Source organism: Marmota marmota, unplaced genomic scaffold (assembly GCF_001458135.2).
Source record: "Marmota marmota marmota unplaced genomic scaffold, marMar, whole genome shotgun sequence".
Lineage (NCBI taxonomy): Eukaryota > Metazoa > Chordata > Mammalia > Rodentia > Sciuridae > Marmota > Marmota marmota.
The window spans coordinates 8261790-8268063 of NW_025999862.1; positions in this window are offsets into that span (position 1 = coordinate 8261790).

The window sequence follows — 6274 nt, forward strand, 5'->3', positions numbered from 1 at the left end:
CACATCCATTGATCAATTAGCACTCTTTATAGTGTATGTTGTATTCTGCTGCCTTTCCTATCCTCTACTATCCCCCCTCCCCTCCCCTCCCCTCCACTCCCATCTTCTCTCTCTACCCCATCTATTGTAATTCATTTCTCTCTCTTGTTTTTTTCCCCTTTCCCCTCACTTCTTCTTATATGTAATTTTGTATAACAATGAGGGTCTCCTTCCTTTACCATGCAATTTCCCTTCTCTCTCTCTTTCCCTCCCCACCTCGTCCCTGTTTAATGGTGATCTTCTTCTCATGCTCTTCTTCCCTATTCTGTTCTTAGTTGCTCTCCTTATATCAAAGATGACATTTGGCATTTGTTTTTTAGGGATTGGCTAGCTTCACTTAGCATAATCTGCTCTAGTGCCATCCATTTCCCTGCAAATTCCATGATTTTGTCATTTTTTAGTCCAGAGTAATACTCCATTGTGTATAAATGCCACATTTTTTTTATCCATTCATCTATTGAAGGGCATCTGGGTTGGTTCCACAGTCTAGCTATTGTGAATTGTGCTGCTATGAACATCGTTGTAGCAGTATCCCTATAATAAGCTCTTTTAATGTCTTTAGGGAATAGTCCAAGAAGGGGAATAGCTGGGTCAAATGGTGGTTCCATTCCCAGCTTTCCAAGGAATCTCCATACCGCTTTCCAAATTGGCCGCACCAATTTTCAGTCCCACCAGCAATGTACAAGTGTACCCTTTTCCCCACATCCTCGCCAGCACTTGTTGTTGTTTGACTTCATAATGGCTGCCAATCTTACTGGAGTGAGATGGTATCTTAGGGTGGTTTTGATTTGCATTTCTCTGACTGCTAGAGATGGTGAGTGAAACCTCCTGTTTACCTCGTCTTTTAACACACCAATGCCAACTGTGTCTATAATAATGCAAAAAAAAAAAAAATAGAGTACATTTATCCCCCTAGAAAGACTACATGAAAAAATCCTTCGAACTATAATTGCACCTAAATTATTGAAATAATGATTTAAATTTGGGCGCTTAGCTCCTTCTTGACCAAAAGGCAACCTATAACTATCATTCTAGAATAGAGATTAGAACAAACACAAATGAACAAACATCCCTTTGCATGCAGACTGCAGAGCAGGATAGTAAACTTTTCCCCTGAAACAAAACTTGTTACAAGGTTAAACCTCTTTGCTAAAACTGGTATACGGGTTGGAAAGATTCTATAAAATAATTAAATAATGTTGGCTAAGCATTAAAATGTCGATATGATTAAGTAGTTGGCAATTTAACTTTGTTAGGCCCTTCAGCTCCAATAACCAAGAAATATATAATAATTATCAGAGGAAAGGAGATAAGGCAAAAGAGATACTTTTCTTGTTCTCAAGGAGTACTCCAAACTCCTTCCAAACACCACTTATAAAAACATAGTTTCGGAGGCATGGAAAATGACAAAGGAACAGGTAATATTTTCTAGGAATAGATGTCAAACATTGCAAAAGTTGTTCTCTAATGGTAAATGCTTTATAAATAATATTTTATTGCGGTCTATTTGCTTTAACCATGGAATAAAATTAGGAGATCTGCTTCATTTTAGTTCTCCAAATATTTGCAGGAAGGCAGAAAATCAAAACTATTTTATTGATGGTTTAATTGTCTTACCCATTTGCAATAGTTAAAATATTTTTTATTTATCCATAGTCCATGTTAATAATATTGACACAAATAAATGGAAAGACATCATATGTTTACGGATTGGAAAGCTTAATATATTTAAGATGTTGGTACTACTCAAAATGATCTACAAATTTAATTTAATCCTTGTCAATATCCCAACAGTAGTTTTGGCAGAAATGGAAAAATCTATCTTAAAATTCATATGGAATCACAAGGAATCTTGAATCACCAAAAGAAGCATGAAACAAAAAAACATTTGATGTCTTATATTCCTGGTTTTTCAAAACTTATTACAAAGATTCAGTAATCAAAAGAGTTTAGTACTAGCTTAAAGACAGAGACATACAGATCAAAAAAAATAATAGCCAGAAATAAACCTTTACAGATATTGTAAATTATTTATGACATGAGTGTTAAGACCATTCAATAAACAAAGGACAGTGAATATCCACATGCAAAAGAATGAAGTTGAATCCTTACCTTACACTAAAACAAAAAATTGACTCAAATGATTCAAGATCTATATAAAGCTCTGAGGAGAAAACATAAGGTGATGATTTCTTGGCTATGAAAACAAAACACAGGAAACAAGTAAATATAGATAAAGAATCCACCAAAACGTGGATCTTCTGTCTATCAAAAGACAGTATCAACAGAGTAAAAGGAAAACTACAGGATGCAAGAAAGATATTTGTAAATCATATACCTGATAAAGGATTAAACCCAGAATATATGAAGAATTTCTACAATTCAACAACAATAAATGCAAACAATTCAGCTAAAGAATCGGCGAAGAACTTGACTCAACATTCCTCCAAAGAAGATACTCAAATGGCAGACAAGCACATGAAAAGATGTTCAACATCACTAATCATTTAGGGAAACACAAATAAAAATCACAAGGAGATATCACCTCAAATATACCACAGTGGCCAATATAAAAAACAGAAAAGAACAGATTTTGGCAAGGATATGAATCAATTGGGAATGCTTGTGAACTGTTGGTGGGCATGGAAATGTAAAAAGGTCCAGCTACTATGGAAAACAAGTATAATGATTTCTCAACAATTAGAAAGAGAATTACTATATTACCCAGCAATTCTACTTCTTGGCATATATCCTAAAGAATTAAAAGCAAGATCTCAAAGAGATGTTCGTCCACTTATTATTCACAATAGCCAAAAAGTGAAAACAAATCAAATGTTCATCAACAGATGAATGGATAAACAAAATATTATATATACATAGAATGAAATATTTTTCAGCCTTAAAAAGAAAGGACGTTCTAATACATGTTGTATAAATGATCCTTGAGAATATTAATCTAAATGAAATCAATCAGCCACAAAATAGTGTATGATCCCACTTACATGAGGTACCTAGAATGTTCAAATTCATAGAGACAGAATGTAAAATCATGGTTGTTAGAGTCTGGGAGAGGTGTTGGGAGTTGTTTAATGGGTACAGAGTTTCAATTTTGTAAGATGAAAAGAGCTCTAGAGATTGCACAACAATGTGAATGTACTTAACACTACTGAAAAGTATATGTTAAAATGCTTAAGATGGTAGATTTCACGTTAAGTGTATTTTACCAGTTTTTTTAAAAAATTCAAGAACTTCTTTCATAGCTAGAAATTTGTTCTTGAGGTTCACAGGTCAAGGTTTCCCTTCCTATCTCTTAAAGACTATGGTTTCTAAGGTAATCGGTGTATGCAAGATATTCGTCCTGGATCCTAGTCTCTGTTATAGTCAGGATGTGTCCCACAGAGTAAACCAAAATTAAGTCATCAGTTGAGAACAAACAGAAAAGGGCAGCTTAACTTGGCAATAAACCAGCAAAATCCCCAAACTGGGATGTGAGTTCCTACGCAAGTACCATGGGAATCAGACCTGAGTTCAAGCCCATGTCATTTATCCCATTTGTTCAATAAGTCTCTTAAGTTTTACCACCCAATTCCTTCATCAGCAAAATCTGTAATTAGGACTAAATTATCTGTAGTGTCCTTTCAAAATATGATTTCAGTAAGCAGAGAGGAAGAAAAATCATGGTGCAATCATTTTATGACTCCCAACCTGCACATCATATTCCTAAATGGTTTGAGGACACACAGAGAGTGTTCTATTGTTAATGGATGATACGACAGACTGAGATGGATTGCACTCTTATACTATTCCCATGGAAGGTGGAGTTTATTCTCCTCTCCTGGAATCGAATCAGGGATAACCCATGATAGCTTTAGCCAATGTGGTATGGAAGAAATGATACCATATCAGATTCCAAACTAGGCCTAAAAAAAAATGAGTGTTTCTGCCTTGGTCTTCAGACCCCTGAACCCCTGAACTCCCATATAAATCCAACTACCTACATATTATACCACATGGAAGACCCTGAGGCTGCATGAAGAGGAGAGAATCTCAGCTGAGCCATCCCATCAAGGTGCCTGGCATATGAGGGAAGCCACCTTGACCCTCTACATCAAGCCAGTCACTCCAGTTGACATCATATTGGGCAAGAAAATTCATCCAGCTGAGTTCTTTCCAAATCATTGATGACGAAATCATGAGTTACAATAAATCCAAAGGGTCTGGTTTGTTATGAATCAACAGATAACCAGAACAAAATTATTTAGAATTTTAGGTTATGAACCTTCCAAACGTCCATCTTTCTTCCAGCAGAATGAGATGACAGAAGGAGCAAAAAGAAATATAATTATGGACTGATGTCAAAATGAAAATGAATTTAGAAAAGTTAAGTTTCCTCTCATTTCAGCATAAAATTAGACACACATTCTAGGAAATGATGGTTACATGTAAAAGTACCAGCTAAGCACTGATTGTATCCAATAATTCACTTTATCAAGAGAAAAATAATACTAGTGAGGATTTGGGAATATTATTCTATGGCTAGGTTTTTCTTATAATTGCATATCGCATGCTGATATTTTACTTGTAATATCTGACAGTGTTTTACATACCTCAGATACCTGCCCATCATCTGCTAGATCATCCTGTAGAGTTAACTAAGAAATGGAAGGGAGGATGGTATTTTAGAGCTGCTGACACAAAACAGGGGAGATGCTGCTCTTTTCTCAGATGGTCAATCCAGTCTCACAGTTAGCTATGTTTTATTCTGTCACCCAAAGAGTTGCTCTTGGTGTGGCTCATGAAAGTGATGGAAAGGTAGCCAATTTCTAACACTAGACTGAGAAATAGAAAAGAAAGTCAAAAAAAAAAAAAAAGGAAAAATCAAAAGTCCAATCCTTTCTCTGAGTTTGACAAATAGCAAAAGAAAACGGCCTGTCCAAGTCAAAGACAACCTCTCATTTCATATGCAGACCCAGAGGATTGTATATCATTTACCCCCAACCATGACTTACAAGTATTTGTTTCTGGCATTTTCAGAGATCTGTCCCCAACAGACCTATTACACAACAAGCAATTTCATTCAGCTTGGAAATTGTACTTTGTAATTACACTATCCTTCAATAGTCACTCTGTCTAGAATGTAAATAACCCAGGGAATTATATGGCTTAACATACTTATACATTTAAAATAAAGCTGGATATAAAATTTAAAGCAGGGGATATGAGCTGATAACCACACTAGTCTTCTCCATAATCCCCAAACCCATTTCCAGGCATTTCAATTACTTTGGTAGAATTTTTTTTAAAACTAACAGTGTTTACTAGTTTGTTTTCTTTCTTTCTTTTTTTCCTTTTCTTTTTTTTTTTTTTCCTCAGTGTAGTATTGGTTTAGGAAGATTTCTATTTGAATGTGATTCTTTGAGCCTTCACAAGAGATAAGAAAAAATATTCTCAAATGCATGATGAATAAATATTATTTTGGTGTGACGTTAGGTTGCTCTTCAGCATTTAGTGTTATTATTTACAAAGTTTTTTTTCATTTGTGAGGTTCCGGTGTATATTGAATGCCTACCTTGTGAGGTTGCTATATATATTAGAGATGATGTATATAAAGATATGGAAACAGAGCTCTACACTTAATATTCGTGGAGCCTTGAGTTACGAGCCTTGACCTTTCTACAGCTGAGTTTTCCCAACTGTAAAGCAGGAATTATATGTTTACAACATAGAGTTTTGTGAGAATTGGATAAATTTACATACATAAACATCTTAGCAATAGCAAACATGGGCATCCATGATGATGATAGTAATAATATCTACATAGCCATTGCTCAATAAATCATACCTATCATTTTTAATGATTGAATTTAAAGAAGATTCCACATTACCATATCAGATTCCAAACCAGGCCAGATGAAGTCAGAACAGGAATATTGGACCATGTATTCTTATCACTGCCAATTCTGACTTAGGATCAATCTATCTGAAAATAATTCATGTTTAGAATTTGTTAATCTAAATATGGTGGTACACAGCTACACAGGAGGCTGAGGCAGGAGGATCAAAAGTTCCAGGTCACCTGGGCACTTAGTGAGGCCCTGTACCTCTAAAATAATAATAATAATAATAATGGCTGGGGATGTAGCTCAGTGATAGAACACTGTGAGTTCAATTTTTAGTACTGAAGAAGAAGAAGAAGAAGAAGAAGAAGAAGAAGAAGAAGAAGAGGAGGAGGAGG